The 16,096-nt window shown below is 41.6% G+C and overlaps 1 protein-coding gene across 1 annotated transcript in view; it reads right to left on the bottom strand.

Annotated features, from left to right (window-relative positions):
• Positions 1–10,631: 10,631 nt before the first annotated feature.
• The window catches only part of LOC307216071 (G-protein coupled receptor 35-like), a 307,342-nt gene continuing 301,877 nt past the window's right edge, over positions 10,632–16,096 (bottom strand). Inside the window, exon 3 of the mRNA XM_079975924.1 lies at positions 10,632–10,764. The gene's annotated coding sequence lies outside the window, so the exon portion shown is untranslated. The remainder of the gene's footprint in view (positions 10,765–16,096) is intronic.

The raw sequence follows: 16,096 nt of genomic DNA, 5'->3' as shown, positions 1-16,096 counted from the left end.
AATTCCTTTCCCCCAGTTTTCCTTCATGGATACTGTAGAAACTTGGAAGAGTCCAAAATAACTTTTCATTCCGGCAAAGTATGACATCTGTGCTTGTTGACTGAATGGGAAATATGCACACAAATGCAAATGCGTCATTTGCATAAGTGCATTACTCAAGGAGGCACTTTTGTGATGGGCTTTCTTATTTTTCTTATATTGCTCAGTGCCAGATTTCAGTGAAAAGGTACATTTCCCCGGACAGACAAAGCCATACTTTTCTTTCTGGGTTTTCCCAAAGCTACGGGGTCCATCTCTCTGCTTTTATTAGCCCCCTCCTCTTCTCTAGTATTTGTCTACATTTCACACTATTTAAAAAGAAAACAACTTGAAACATCTGTTCCTGCACTTTTTTTTTTAAAGAGGGAAAGAAAAGGAGACTTGAAAATAGAAGGGGGAAGTAAGTATGGCAGATGTTAGTGAATTCCCTCCAAGGCAGATGTCTGGCTCTGGAGGTGGGCAGGGGGCGGGCGGGATCTCCTTTAAGAATTCATGGCTATGGCTCCTCTCTGACTTAGGACACGCGACTAACCAGCAAGTGAAAGGACGTGGGAAAACTCTATTGCACAAAGAACTTATTCAAACAAACCTAATAGCCGTGAAGAATCTAATAACCAGCAAGAAAATGGACAGCAAGCCCACAAGTGAGGCCTAAATCTTAACCCTTTCTGCATTTCCTGTAAAGGGTAAGGATAGCAGAGCGAGTTCTCATGTGGCATTTTGTGATACTGGGTGACTATCTTTGCAGACCGACATTATGCTATAATATTTTAGCCCATATAAACGGATTTGTTGAGCAATGCCCAGAATTCAGGGTTTGTGGTTTTGCAGATGTTCCGCTTCCTGTGTTCCAACTGCCTCCACCCTCAATTGCACAAGGTTCAGGTTTGTTTCACACTGTTTTTGTAAAATAGTAATAATAACACTAATGAGAGGTCACCAAGATCACTGAGAAGACTCCAGCCAACTAGGGCCTGATATGATTTCCTACAGAATTCTTCTATCCTATTGCTCAGTTGCTTAAGAAGATTATAAACATACACAGTCAAAGAGATATGACCTTGCACTTATAAACTTACCACTTAAGGTGGCCTTAAGGTGCTTGTCAGTGGTGATGCTGAGGTTCCAGATTCAGTTTCAGAAGCCCTTTGGATGAGCTCATGGAGTGACCAGAAAGGTGTTCAATGCCATATGAAGCTGGTGGACAACTAGGGCATAATGAAGATATGTGAACTGGGTCTGCACCTAGGAAACATGGTTGACTGTTGGTTGGACCATGGATGGAAAATAGGAGTTCTGTGGTAGAGCATGTGTGAGTTGAAAAGCACTGACTCCAACTGGAAAAAAAATAACCTATGGGTGGCAAAGTTTAAAAAGTTAGTCTAAAACAGGCTTCCTCAAACTTGGCCCTCCAGATGTTTTTGGCCTACAATTCCCATGATCCCTAGCTAGCAGGACCAGTGGTCAGGGATGGTGGGAACTGTAGTCTCAAAACATCTGAAGGGCCGAGTTTGAAGAAGCCTACTCTAAAGCAATACATCCTAGCACTCATGAGAACAATGGCAGGTTGTTGCTAGTGTCTCAATCCTCCTTGTATTCTTCAAGATGGAAACTGCTAGTTGAAAACTGCCATCTATGGCATTATGTTTGTTTGTTTTTACATTTTTATTTATACTTTTCAAATTTATACATTTCATTAATTTTACAATCATTTTAACATTTCAAGGTTTGACCTCCTTCCTCCTCTTTCTATGGTTCCTTAAATTTATCTTCTGCATATCCAAATTCATTTAATTTGCTCATTTAATTATCTACTCTAAATATATACTCTTTTGAAACTGCAGGTTATTACAATAATCCCACCAATGTTTTTATCTCTTTGCAATTTATCTATAAATATTCAAGAAATCATTTCCTTTTTTTTATTAAAAGTTTGTTATCTTGATTTCTTATTCTCCCAGTAGGTTTCCCCATTTCTGCATATTCCATAAGTTTTTGTATCCATTCTTCCTTTGCTGGGACTTCTGCTTCTTTCCATTTTGGGGTGAGCAACATTCTTGCTGCTGTATTCGCATACATAAATAAATTTCTATACACTTTAGGTAGTTCTGTCCCTATAATTCCCAAAAGAAAAGCTTCTGGGTTGTTGTTTTTACAAAGGTTATTTTAAACATCCTTTTCAATTCATTATATATCATTTTCCAGAAAGCTTTAACCTTACTACAAGACCACCACATATGATAAAAAGAACCTTCTTTCTCTTTGCATATTTCCAACACTTGTTTGATTTAGATTTATACATTTTTGCCAGTTTACTTGGTGTTACGATACCAGCGATATATCATTTTCGTATAATTTTCTCTTAAACCACCTATGGCATTATCGATACCTTGAGACAAGCAAACTACTTTTCAGAGACGTTTCATTTCTCTATCAAAATGAAATGGGGGAGGAGCCATAGTTCGGTGGTAGAGCATCTGTTTTGCATGCAGAATGTCCCAGGTGTCTGCCAATCAGAGTAGACCTCACTGAGTTAGATGAACCAATGGTAGCTTTCTATGCTCTAAATGCTTCTGAATTAAGAGAAATGTCTGTGGTGAACTAGGGATTCCAGGTGACTGTATTGGTCTATTGTTGCAAAACCAACAAAAGTCTTGTTGCATCCCCAATACTAGCATGTTTATTATGGCATAAGTCAGCCTTCTTCCACTTGGGACTCTGCTGATGTTTCATACTACAATTGCCATCGCCCCACCCAACAGCAGATGAAGTCCAAAACATATACAGCCTGCACGGACAGTAGCCTTCTTCATCAGCTGCCCATAAACATAACATCCCTTTCCTCCTTGCACCCTATTTTTCAACAGGCTGTGTAAAATGTCGGAAAGTAAGGAGCCATATGGATGCAATTGTACACAATAAGCACTTATTTATTATTTATTTTTAACAATAGCCCCAAGCCTAGCATTCTAGAGAGGGGAAGATTATTGTCAGTCGGTAGGGTATTTACTGTATGCAATAAACCTGCACAAAATAACTTCAAGATATACGCAATATACATTATATTTTGGGAAAAAGAGAAAGGGAGAAAAACCTATGCCTAACCACTTTCTCCACACAATAAATAATTTTATAAATCCATGACAGCACCATCTTTGAATCTGGGGCTTCTTTTGTTTACAGCAGGAGTTTTCAAACTTTTGACACCCCCACACCCCCACCTGAAGTGGTTGACAGTTACCGAGACCCACCAATCACAAAATAGGATGCTGGGGCAAAGCAAGTTACAAAATGAAGTTAGATAAAGCCAGAGTTTGGCATGATCAGCTAGCTAAAGTGGTGCTTTAGGTTAAGAACAGTTTCAGGTTAAGAACAGACATCTGAAACGAATTAAGTTCTTAACCCGAGATACCATTGCATTGACCTCATGCCCTACTGATATCTAATCCATTTATGGAAATTGCTATATTCTTTGCCACAGCATTTTCCTTGTGGCAAGGAGTTCCATAGCTCAGCTTTCCTCAAGATAAACACAGACATTTGCTCTGGAGGTATTGTGACTCAGCCTCCCTATTTTAGGCAGAATTTGCTAATACAAGTCAGGAAGGTCCTTTTCCATTTTCTCTTTCCTCCCCACATGCCCACCTCTTCTAACATCCACCTCTTCCTCTTGTGACAACTTTCCTCTTTTTCCTTTCCTTCTTATACCCATTTTGAGAAATATGAACTTTTTATCTAACTTTGCAGTTTCCTTCAGCACTTTCTTTGGCTCTTTTCTCTCCAAAGAAGGGAACCTTCCTTCTCTCCTCCTGTGTCCTGGCCACCAGTTTAGCTGATGGTGTTAGCATCTGTCAAACCAAAAGACTATGGGCTGGACAGGGAGCAGAGCAGACGGATCAGGTGGCACCAATCCGGCCGTGGCCCCGAGGCCCACTTAAAACTGACCCAAGGCCCACTGGTGGGTCCCAGCCCTCTGTCTGAGAAACACCAGTTTAGAGAAAAGACAATTAACAGGAGGTATAACATTATAAATAGTGTGCAGAAAGTGGTTAGAAAAAAAGCTTGTCTCTCTCACTCACAACACTGTGGTTAGTATCAGACCAGGGTTCAAAACACCACTCAGCCAAGAAGCCCACTGGATGACCTTGGGCTCATCACTGCCTCTCAGCCTAACCTACCTCACAGGGTTGTTGTACAATTGTGTACAGTTGAAATTATACAGAAAAGGGAAGAAAGTCATAATCGGAAATGAATGCATACGCAGAATATGAGAGAGAGGAACGGAAAGGGTCAAAGTTAAAGGGAGAAGTATACAAACTCAGAAAAAGAAAATGCAACAGAAAACTCTTAATAAACCTAGCACCACGGGTATACCAGGAGGCTAGTACAACACTGTATTTGTACAGTAGTATCTTCATGTTCGGCATGGCTGTACAATAGAGCCATTTATTCAGCCTCGTCAGGTAAATCAAGTTTGCCGCGAGTCTCTTTCTCCAGCTTCCTTGTGGCTCCAGAGTGAGCAGCTCTACTGGTTCATACTGCCAGGCTTTTTGTGCCAGGCAGCGTAGGGTTAAATCCCAGAGGCTGGCTGGCTGGCTGCTGGGCTGGAAGCAGGTGGTAAGCCTGCATCTGCACAGCACAAGGCTCATTCTGTCTGAATGCATAAAATCTTTTGGAGCAGTAAATACACCCGTAAATCAGGGTTTTAAATAGAGCCAGGCACACAACCCGTCTCGGCGTATCTGCGGGGTGTTTACACAAAGAGAAAAGGGCCTTTTGCATCAATGAAGAGGTTTAAGGGAAAACAAGGAAGCCTCGTTCTCGGAGGCAGGGAGGTTGCGGCAGAACAGGGCCCGGGAGATCTGGCCAAAACCAGAAACAGAATGGATTGAAAAGGGTGCTTTCTAAGCGGGATGTGTTTGGATGGGGGAAAGGGGAGGGTATCGTTGATGATGAATCCATGTTCGGCAGCTCTCCCTTGCTTTAGTTGTTTTATACGTACATATGGCACTGGTCGGTGCTGAGCTGCGGCAGTGTTGCAGTTGGCCAGAGCCTCTGTCCTCTGACGGAGGTGGCTGTCTGGGGCCTCCTCTCCCGCCACTTCTAGCGTGGCCCCAAAGGAGGACTGTATCACCAAGAAATCTGCATGAACTTTGCCTGTGCCGATATATATATGTACAGATGCAAAATCAGAAATGATTACACTGCAAGACATCTCGCCGTTGAGCGGGAAACGGTGACCAGGTGATCTGCTCAGTCTGCCCTCCAGGTGCTGGCTGTAGCTGGGCAACTTCAACCCCCACTCCCCCCTCTATCCCTTCTTATGGTTCTTTATCTTTAAATTAGACTTGGACCGGACAGCCTTTCAAACAGTGGACTCCTTCAAAGGACTGCCCTCTGCAAAGTAGGATGGATGGCCACCTTTACTGGTAGTCTTAGCAGTGGGATAGGTCAGGACTTGAACTCGGGACTTTCTCTGCACATAAAGTGTGCGCTTTGCAAAGGAGCTGTTTCTTGGTGATGTATGGGGTGTTAGGGGATGACCTCTGGTGGGGGGGCACGTTGTGCTCCTTCTGGGATAGTTTGTCCACCTTTAGTCCCCACCCTGCACTTAGCTCTTACCTGTGGCTCCTAGATGCTGCCAGCATGCCACTTTGGCCCATAGCTGTCAACTTTCAGATTTGAAAATAAGAGATCAGCAGCCTTGAAAATAAGGGATCAGCAGCCTCAGCTGTCCCAGGGAGCCTCGAAAATAAGGGATCAACATCCCGCAGACAGTCTACGGGATATCTAACAATCTGGGATAGCAGCGGGAAGCAGTGGGAAATGGCGCTGGAATAAGGGAATTTCCCGCCAGAAAAAAGGGAAGGTTGACAGCTATGCTTTGGCCGCATCCCAGGAACAGCCTTGTCTGGCTGGCTAAACCAGGTGAAGGTAGCTCAAAAAATAAAACAAAATTGCAGAACTTCCTTACAGGAGAGGTATTCCATGTTCACTTTAATATTCTCAATCCCCTGAAAACGCCTTAAAATAACAGCAGCCAGTCATCACTGTGCGAAACAATCTCAGCAGAGAAGACAGTATGAGAGGGTACAAAACCACGCTTTCCCTAAGGCAGAGTTTTGGTCGCAAAGACTCCTTGTTCCAACCTGATCATTCATTCCTCCTTAAAACAAAACGTGCAGAGTTTGCCCCCTAGTGGGAAAAGTGGAACATATTTATAGTGAGGACACTTCCTTTCAGTGCTTTTCTACTATGGGGGCTTCTGGATAAAGACTTAACTAGTAAGCAAAGGGGCCTCTGGCAACAAGGGTTTGGGGGGGGGGGGTTATGTATTGGATTTCACCCAGAAAAGGGTGCATCTGCATTAAATGAGGGGGAAATGTGGACTGGCTCTATGATGCTAATGATGTGTGAACACTACAAAAAATATGCACGTCTAAAGCGCACTGGTGCACAGTAAACACCTGTACAGAAGCATTAGCTGCTTGTTCTGGAGTTACTGCCTTGCTCTAAGAGATGCCTGACTGTGGTTTAATCAATGTAGCAACGTTATATGCATCCCTTTGGGGACACAATTCTGCACCCTGTGGTTCATGGAGTGGCCAGCTCTGCTCTTGCTTCCGTCGGAGGTTGTCTGTGTATCCAGATTACAGCCAGCGTCACTCATGACATGGCCTCTGGCAAAGCTATCCATGCTGCGCCTTCCTGGGGGGCTCACCTGGCAATTCTGAAATCATTATATAACATAAAAAACATACGAAGAGTCCTGATGGATCAAGCCAATGGCCCATGTCACCCAACATCCTGTCCTCATAGTGGCCAACCAGATGCCTAGGAGACGCTTGTGAGCAGGACCCAAATGCAAGAGTTCTCTCTGCTCCTACAAGTTCCAGCAACTGGCATTCAGAAGCACACAGCCTCTGACCACTGAGGCACAGCGACTTGTAGGACATATTTCATTGCAGCTGGGGCAGATGAAGGCATCCGGTTATGCTGCTGCAGATGCACCATGGTGTTTATTCTCTCTGCGCTCCTCCCAGAGGTCATTCCTGCTATGGATACATAACTTGACTATTTGTCTCCAGGCACTGAGGTTGCCTGCAAGGAACTCCTACATGGCAGGGTTGACGTTGCCAGCCTTCAAGTCATGTTTTGTCATGAAATGGCAGGACAACGGGGAAGAGAAAGAGGATCCCGGCGAGGGGTGCAGCCGGGACTGCAACCCACCAGGGCAAACCAGAGATGTGAAAGAAGAGGTTGGGGTTGCAGAAAATATGGGAGGGGATGGGGATGGGAATGGAGTAGGCTTGGGACAGGTGAGGGTCACATGCCTCGTTGAGCCCAGAAGCTGCAATCAACATGCAAAGTATAATAATAATAATAATAATAATAATAATAATAATAATAATTTATTTATATCCCACCCATCTGGCTGGGCTTCCCCTGCCACTTTGGGCGGCTTCCAACAAAATATTAAAATACAGTAATGCATCAAACATTAAAAGCGTCCCTAAACAGGGCTGCCTTCAGATGTCTTCTAAAAGTCTGGTGGGAGGGCGTTCCACAGGGCAGATGCCACTACCCAGAAGGCCCTCTGCCTGGTTTCCTATAACTTGGCTTCTCGCAGTGAGGGAACCACCAGAAGGCCCTCGGCACTGGAACTCAGTGTCCGGGTAGAACAATGGGGGTGGAGACGCTCCTTCAGATATACTGGACCGAAGCTATAAATTCAGGACACATTTGCAGACATTTTTGTAATGCAATGGCCAATGGGCCTGGTGCTGGAAGCCCTGTAGAGCATGCCCTTGGGAATCCTCCCCTCTTCCATTTTATTGATATGTTTGCTGCCCTTGGATCCTTGAATTGAAATAATGATAATAGTAGTAGTAGTAGTAATAGTAATAATTGGCAGGCAGCTGCAGCACTCTGAGCACCAGGTGTCTGGGCCTGGAAGCCTCTGCTATGTCAACTTCCTGCAATGCGCCCATCACACTGTCATTCAAAAGCATTGCTGGAAATTAAAATGGCAGTTGCAATTGCCCCCAGGGCCGTGCCACGCATCAGGGTACTAGACTTTTTTTTTTGTTTAGAGGACCTGAGGCTGATGGTGAACCTTACTAGATCACTGGGGCTCTGACAACTGCTTAAGGATACTGTGTTCCAGTGCCATGGCTGGCCCCAAGCCCAGGAAAAGTTGACAAGTAAAGGTAAAGGGACCCCTGACCATTAGGTCCAGTCGTGGCTGACTCTGGGGTTGCGGTGCTCATCTCGCTTTATTGGCTGAGGGAGCCGGCGTACAGCTTCCGGGTCATGTGGCCAACATGACTAAGCCGCTTCTGGTGAACCAGAGCAGCTCATGGAAACACCGTTTACCTTCCCGCCAGAGAAGGTATCTACTTGCACTTTGACGTGCTTTCGAACTGCTAGGTGGGCAGGAGCAGGGACCGAGCAACGGGGGGATTTGCGGGGATTCGCAGGGATTTGAACCACCGACCTTCTGATCGGCAAGCCCTAGGCTCTGTGGTTTAACCCACAGCACCACCCTGTGTTCCAGTGCCATGGCTGGCCCCAAGCCCAGGAAAAGTTGACAAGAGGATACTGCAAATAAGATGCAGAGTATCCTCATAAGGCAAACAAGGCCAGGACTCCTGCACCTTTAATATTAGTGTAGAAATGGGAAATTCAGCAGATGTAATTTGCCATGCACATCTATTGAAGGTGGATGAACCCTGTCCTCTTTTGCAGCTAAACTCCTAGCACAAGGCACCTAGAAAAGCAGCAGTGATTTCCGTTTGGTTCTCCTTGTTGGGTACAAGCAACCTTGCATGTCTTCAGTCAGTAGAGGGCAGGGTTGAGACTAACAGATACTGTAGTCAGGGAAAATACTCAGTAGTGGTTCGTCACTAAACAACATAAGCTTCGCCACTGCCTACTGTTCTCTTTCTCTCTCTTCCCTCTTCTCCCACACCACGCAGCCATGAAAACCTCTTCATAATTTAGATTTAGAATCCAAAGCCATCTTCGTGAACATGAAGTAACTATAAGTAAAGAACCATTTTTCTTTAGCAAAGCAACTCCTGTGTATTTATTTAGCAATGCTAGTGATGTATGAATGAGATAGACAAGATCCAGCTTCCAAGCACTTTTTTAAACTCTGTTAAATATATATGAAGTTTAAGCCAACCAATTTTAATTCTATAACCTATCACTCCTGTCCTAACCTAGAGCCAAACCCCATGGTCAAGGACTCAAGGAGCATAATTCTGTTCTTTATCACCTCCTTATCCATACAGCTGTTTGTGGGAGATAGCTTTCTAGCTAAGCATCTAATTCAGTGTAGTATTACCTACAATTGCTTTATATTTCAGTGACTCTGCTGCCCTGTATCACGTCACCGATAAATAAACCCCAGAAAAACCGGTGGTGGGTGGGATAAACTTCTAATCTACAACCATAATTGTGATATACCCGTCAATTTGTTCACCAATGGGAACAAACTCTAGGAATAATTCTGAAAACTTGTTACATTTGGAAAATTCCACAGTTTACCTAGATACCTGTTGCAGATACTCTACCCTAGGCAGCATCTAATTTACGAGGTGCAGAACTGGTCAGGAAATAGAAACCAGGGTGGTGTGGTGGTTTACCCATGCTAATTTCCTGCTTTATTTGTTCATTTTAATTGGTGTTAGGTCAATCAGTTTCTTTGCTGCACAAAGGCAGATTAAATTCAAAACGTTGGGTATTCAGTTCCTATCTATCTACACACAAACACATTACTAAAAAGCTCAAAGGTTTTGTGTGGCGTTCTTTTAGTCTGTTTACTGGTATCATAACCTGTTTCAAGTAGAAGACCAACATTTCTTCATTTTTTGGTTTTCCATGCTGTAAATAAAATCCATTATCAGACCCTCCGAGTTTCCCTATTTTCTAGGGACGTCCCTGATTTAGAGAAGCCATCCTGGTTTCTGATTTGATCCCAGAACGTCCCACTTTTCCTTAGGATGTCCCTATTTTCATTGGAGAAATGTTGGAGGGTATGGAGTTATCTGACCCCTGAGCCATTTGAAGGCAATTCTGTATAGGGAAGTTTTATTGTTTTATTATGTTTTATATATGTTGGAAGCAACCCAGAGTGGCTGAGGCAACCCAGTAAGATGTGTGGGGTATAAATAGTAAAATTATCTTGATGGAATGGTACGTCCCTATTTTCATTGGAGAAATGTTGGAGGGTATGCATTGTGTGCATGGAGATTTTGCAAATGCCATACAGGGTCATATCCATAACTTTCACCACCACAATGTGAAGACTGAGCTTTATAAGAGAGCTGTTTAAAAGTCCTCCCTCTCCTTTAAAACAAGCAGCAAACTTACAGGTTCCATCTTATTTTGTTGTTGTTTAGTCGTTTAGTCGTGTCCGACTCTTCGTGACCCCATGGACCAGAGAACGCCAGGCACTCCTGTCTTCCACTGCCTCCCGCAGTTTGGTCAGATTCATGTTTGTAGCTTCGAGAACACTGTCCAACCATTTCGTCCTGTGTCGTCCCTGTCTCCTTGTGCCCTCCATCTTTCCCAACATCAGGGTCTTTTCCAGGGAGTCTTCTCTTCTCATGAGGTGGCCAAAGTATTGGAGTCTCAGCTTCAGGATCTGTCCTTCCAGTGAGCACTCAGGGCTGATTTCCTTAAGAATGGATACGTTTGATCTTCTTTTAGTCGTTTGATCTTCTTGCAGTCCCATCTTATTTAGTTTCACCTTATTATGGTGAAGCGGAGACACTGAAGTGCCTAAGGGGGAGCCGCCTCTTGCAGTTCTGCCGCCTGAGGCAGTTGCCTCAGACCACCTCATGGGCAGGCCGGCCCTGCACTCTACCTTGCAGTGTTTCTACTGCGATGAAGACCTTAAAGACTGCAAAGCACATTTAAAGTAATGTGCTACACAAGCAATCATATGCTTGGGAACAGCCATGCATGATTAATACCTGAAATGTGCCATTGTACAATATCTATAGATTTTAAAGTACACACACACAGCTAAAGAGACACGCTGTCCAAGAATAAGCCATTAGGGTGTGGACTCTGGATGAAATCCTAATACCAAAACAACTGCAAAGGGGGCAAAGATGGACTCTGTTTACTTTATTACTCCAATGGACTTAGCCAAGGCAGTGTAGCTGTTCTGTAGTAACACTGCAGCAGCCTTCACCTGATGCCATTTGAAAGTTTTGGACCCCCATCCAAAACAAGGTAAAGCATATTTCAGGCTTGCTTGATCTACTTTGGTCTGCCAGCCAGAGTTAGCTCCAAGGCGGTTCCCTCACTGCAAGAAGTGAAGCTACAGGGAACCAGGCAGAGGGCCTTCTCAGTAGTGGCACCCGCCCTGTGGAACACCCTCCCATCAGATGTCAAGCAAATAAACAACTATCTGACTTTTAGAAGACATCTGAAGGCAGCCATTTTTAGGGAAAAAATTAATGGTTGATGTTTTATCGCATTATATAACACACAAAATTGGGTGTGTGGGTGTGGACAGACTGACTGGAGCAGGCCCTGTGGTTGTCTGCTTCTGCCTCCCGCACACTTGAGGTTAGGGACATCAGAAGGGAACAATTTCTGTTCCAACTTTGTTTATCCCAATTCGTGCTATTTCTGTTCCGCTGCAGTTCAGCCTCCACAAAATACTACATTATTCCTCTTGCTTTCCTCTATTTCTGTACCTGACATCACATACACTCATGCTTTTTAAAAGCCATCAATGATGCATCATCTGTGGGACTTGGAAAACCCCAACGAAGGCAATGAGAACGGATACCCATGCTTAACTGATTTCCATTTCTGGTGGCAGATGAACCCACAGACTGCAGCAGTTTCCACTTCCTTTTCGGTTTTCATCAGAATTCTCCAATCTTCCAGTTCCTGAGCAAAAGTGGGTGGGGCAACAAATGTAAATATGACCTTTGTACAGGAGCCTATCTTCCATCAAAGCAAACCAGAGGGTCTGTTCAGTGACCTACTCCAGCCAGGCAAACATATTGGTAGAAGATACAGTGGTACCTCAGGTTACATGCGCTTCAGGTTACATACGCTTCAGGTTACAGACTCCACTACCCAGAAATAGTGCTTCAGGTTAAGAACTTTGCTTCAGGATGAGAACAGAAATCGTGTTAAGATTTACAAAAATTGAGATCCAACCCAAGGTTTTATCCGACCACAACGCCATCCAAGGTATTCTGAAAGGGTATGAAGAAAAATCGTTCAGGTGGAGAATAAATGAGAATCTCTTCGATGACCAGAAGATTGTGGAAAGAGCACAGAAATGTTTAACTGACTATTTTGTGAATAATATAAATAAGGAAACAAAAATTAATATGGTCTGGGATGCTAGTAAAGCGGTCATGAGAGGTTTCTTTATTCAGCAAAATGCAATAAAAAACAGATTGAGAGAAAGAGGGGAAAAAGAAATCTTAAGACAAATAATGGAGAATGAAAAAAAATTGATTAACAGACCTAAGGATGAAAAAATTAAGCAAAGTATAAAATTACTCCAGACACAATTCGCTATGATAGTCAATAAAGAAGTAGAGTGGAATATAAAAAGAATGAAACAAAATAATTTTGAATTTGCAAATAAATCCGGAAAATGGCTGGCGTGGCAACTTAAAAAAAGGAAAGAACAAAATATAATTAAAAAGATTAAAGTAGAAGACCAAGACATTGAGAACCCGAAAGGAATAAGGAAAGGATTTGTGGACTTTTATAGAGATCTATATAAAAGAAAAGAGAAATCTAAGATAAAGATGATAGAAGACTATTTAAAGAAGAAAGGGGTGCAAAAAATTTCAGTGACAAATAAAAATAAATTGAATGAACCAATTGGAATAGAAGAAGTTAAAATGGCTATAAAAGAATTAAAAAGTGGGAAGACTCTGGGACTGGATGGATTTGGTGCAAGATATTATAAAGAAATGAAAGACATCTTACTTGTACCGTTGGTAGAAGTTATGAACAACATTCTGAAAGAAGGACAAATACCAGAGACATGGAAAGAAGCATATATAACATTAATTCCCAAGCAGGACTCAGATTTAACTCAAGTTAAAAACTATAGGCCAATTTCGCTATTGAACAATGATTATAAAATATTTGCTAACATCTTGGGAAATAGAATGAAAAAGACATTAAAGGAATTGATCCATAAGGACCAAACAGGATTCCTGCCAGGGAGGCAGATGAAAGATAATATAAGAAACATAATAGATATAATAGAATATCTGACTAATAAGAAAGATAAGCAAGCGATGTTGATATTTGTTTATGCGGAAAAGGCATTTGATAATATTTCTTGGGAATTTATGTTAAAGAATCTGGAAGTTATGGAGATGGGTCATTCATTTGTGAATGGTGTAAAGGCAATATATTCTGAACAAAGAGCAAAATTAATTGTTAATAATGTACTGACAGATGATATTGCTATAACCAAGGGTACAAGACAAGGGTGTCCCTTATCACCATTGTTATTCATATTGGTCCTGGAAGTCTTGTTGAGAGCGTTAAGAAGTAATGATTTGATAAAAGGTGTGACAGTTGGTTGTAAGGAATATAAGGTAAAAGCCTTCACTGATGATTTGGCTATAACAATAGAACACCCTATTAAAAGTGTTAAGGAAGTGTTAGTAGAGAGAGAGCAATTCGGACAAGTTGCCGGATTCAAATTAAATAAGAGTAAAACGAAAATAATGGTTAAAAATATGGACCAAGAGATAATAGAAAGAATTCAGCAACAAACAGATATGGAAGTAGTTAAGAAAGTTAAATATCTTGGGATTATATTAACTCCCAAATGTATTGATCTTTTTCAAAATAATTATGTACCAGTCTGGAACAAGATTAGGAAGGACCTGGAAGCGTGGGGAAGAATGAAGTTGTCATTTTGGGGAAGAATTGCAATGGTAAAAATGAATGTGCTACCAAAAATGTTGTTTTAATTTCAGTCAATACCAATAATTAAAGGTGTTACGATATTTAAAGAATGGCAAAGACCATTATCAAGATATGTCTGGCAGGGCAAGAAGCCTAGAATAAAATTTAAGATTTTAACGGATGCAAAAGATAGAGGAGGCTTTGCCCTGCCAGACCTAAAGTTATATTTCGAGGCTGCATGTCTTTGCTGGGTGAAAGAATGGATAAAGTTGGAAACTTCAGAACTTTTGGATTTAGAAGGACATGATAATAGATTTGGTTGGCACACATATTTATGGTATGAGGAAAAAAGAGTGCATAAAGGTTTTGAAAATCACATTTTCCGAGGTCCGCTGATTGAAGTATGGAATAGGTACAAAAATTTATTAGAGTTTAAAACTCCATTCTGGCTGTCGCCATTGGAGGTAATGAGTGTTAAGAAGATCAATATGACGGGGAGTTGGATTACATATGAGAATTTAATTATAAAAGAAGGAAATAAATGGAAATTGAAGCCATACGATGAAGTTAAAGAATATGTGTTTGATTGGTTACACTACTTCCAAGTGAATGCGATGTTTAAAAAAGAGATGCTGGAAAGAGGTTTTCAAGATGAAAAATCTAGATTTCAAAAAGAAATTGTGAATAATGATGTTAAAATTTTATCAAAAATGTATAAATTATTACTTGAGTGGCATACTAAGGATGAAGAGGTTAAAGTTGCAATGATTCAGTGGGCCAAAGACTTTGGTTATAATATTCAATTTGATGATTGGATAAGATTGTGGAAAGAAGGAATGAAATTTACTGCATGTACTACAATAAAAGAAAATGTTATGAAAATGTTATATAGATGGTATGTTACACCAGTAAAACTTGGAAAGATGTATAAAGTGAGTAATAAATGTTGGAAATGTCAGGAGAAAGAAGGAACATTCTATCATATGTGGTGGGAATGTAAAAAAATGAAAGGTTTCTGGGAAATGATTTATAATGAATTGAAAAAAATGTTGAAATATACAGTGGTACCTCGCAAGACGAATGCCTCGTAAGAGGAAAAACTCTCAAGACGAAAGAGTTTTTCATTTTTTGAGTTGCTTCGCAAGACAAATTTCCCTATGGGCTTGCTTTGCAAGACGAAAACGTCTTGCAAGTTTGTTTCCTTTGTCTTGCAAGTTTGTTTCTTTTTTCTTAAAACCGTGCATTCAGGGGGTGCAGTTGTGACTTGACTTCGAGGAGCAACTCATAGCCCGTGGTGTGGTAGCCTTTTTTGAGGTTTTTGAAGACTTTGGTGATTTTTGAAGCTTTTCCAAAATCCGTGCTTCGCAAGACGAAAAAATCGCAAGACGAAAAAACTCGCAGAACAAATTAATTTCGTCTTGCGAGGTACCACTGTACCTTTGTTAAAAAACCAGAAACTTTTCTGTTAGGAATACTAAGAAATGACATAAAAAAGAAGGATGAGAAGTTGTTTTTATATGCAGTAACAGCAGCAAGAATTTGGGTGGCACAAAAATGGAAACAGGAAGAAATCCCGACGAAAGAAGAATGGAGAATGAAGTTGATGGAATACGCAGAATTAGACAAGCTAACGGGGAGAATTCGGAACCGGCAAGACCAGAGATTTACCGAGGACTGGAATAAATTTACAGAGTATATTAAAAATATATGTGAAGGTCAATTAACGTTTGTAGGTTTTCAAGAAGCTCTGTGATAATAATGGAAAGAAATATTGTTTTATAATAATTGCTAAGATTAATTTGGTTTAAAAAAAAAAAACAATACAGATGCAAGAAATGTGAATAACTGTGAAAACATGAAAATTCCCAGATAGACTGAAGGAAGTCTGAAAGTGGAAATATTGGAATTGGATGTATAATTCAAATGGAATGTTTTTCTTTTATTGTTATATTTGAAAATTTTATAAATAAATTTTTTTTTAAAAAAAGAGAACAGAAATCATGTTCCGGCAGCGCGGCGGCAGTGGGAGGCCCCATTAGCTAAAGTGGTGCTTCAGGTTAAGAACAGTTTCAGGTTAAGAACGGACCTCTGGAACGAATTAAGTACTTAACCCGAGACACCACTGTTCTCCATAGGG

Source organism: Podarcis cretensis, assembly GCF_951804945.1.
Source record: "Podarcis cretensis genome assembly, chromosome: 5".
In the NCBI taxonomy this organism is placed as follows: Eukaryota; Metazoa; Chordata; class Lepidosauria; order Squamata; family Lacertidae; genus Podarcis; species Podarcis cretensis.
Note: the sequence above shows the minus strand (reverse complement) of the source record. Positions and strands in the feature narration are given on the sequence as shown.